Genomic DNA, 1,256 nt, shown 5'->3' on the forward strand with positions numbered 1-1,256 from the left:
TTATGTAACAAAAATCTCCAATACAATACAGTGTTTATTAACTGTAGTCTTCGTGTTGTATGTTAGATCTCTAAACTTGCTCATCTTACAAAACTATTACTTTATATTGTTTGACATACATCTGCCCATTTCCTCTGCCAACCCCTTGCCCCTGCCCCTTGTAAACACGGTTTTATTCTCTATCTTTGTATATTTGACTTTTTTTTTAACGTTTCACATATAGATAAAATCATGCAATATTTTTCTTTCTGTGCCTGGCTTATTTTACTTAACATAATGTCCTCCAGGTCCATCCATGTTGTGACAAATGGCAGAATCTCCACAGGTTGTTTTCATATCTTGACTATTGTGAATAGTGCTGCAATGAACATTTTAAACAGATTGTAATCTATTACATTTGGAGTATTCACACCTTGGATAAATTGTATCCAAAATAAAGCCATTTTCTCTCACAAAATTATAACTTTTTTTGGAAACTTTGTCTTTTCCAGCTACTAGAGTAAGCAGATTGATTGAATCAGCCTTATAATCAATATTCATCATGAATATAGATGAAAAATTCCCATACATATAGACAAATTGGACTTCTGATTTCCATTATATCATATAATGAATTTGAAAGTTGTCATTCTTGTCTGCCCAATGAGAAAAATGTGAACAAACTGAAAATCAACAATTCTTATCCATCAGAAAACTGAGGTCATGAGACAAACCACTGCCCTGAAAACAAGAAATAGGTAGATGCAGAAAATCACAGCTTGTCAGGAGAAGAAGCTGTAGAAGCCAGAAAAGAGTAGAAAAACTTAATCAACAAAGTGTTGGAGACTGAATGTGGACAATGTTAAGTTAAAAACTACTGAGAGCCCTGTCTTAGTGGAGGTGAGGAGGACATACTTTTATGAGTTTTACCTCCAAGAGTCTCACCGGGTTCCCATAGTGAAGACTAGAGAAAAATAATCTCAATCTTTGGGTAGTAGGAGTTGAGAAAATGACCATTACACACAGGAAACAAGATATCCATAAGAAAGGCTTTCGTTTAAGGGAAGCCACTTTACCAGAGCATTATCCAACCAACTGAAAGGGCATTTGGCAACTGGAGCCCCCTGCAGCCTTCCTGTCTCACATGATGGTAAGTTCTCAACTCATGAATTCTGGCACAGTTACAAAGAGAGATAATTAATCGTAGGATGAACTGAATGCTTCTCTTTCCTAATATCTTACCAACACATCAATAGGTTTCCAGTATAAGAGTAGAT

This window comes from Propithecus coquereli, unplaced genomic scaffold (genome assembly GCF_000956105.1).
Source record: "Propithecus coquereli isolate 6110/MARCELLA unplaced genomic scaffold, Pcoq_1.0 Scaffold17, whole genome shotgun sequence".
In the NCBI taxonomy this organism is placed as follows: domain Eukaryota; kingdom Metazoa; phylum Chordata; class Mammalia; order Primates; family Indriidae; genus Propithecus; species Propithecus coquereli.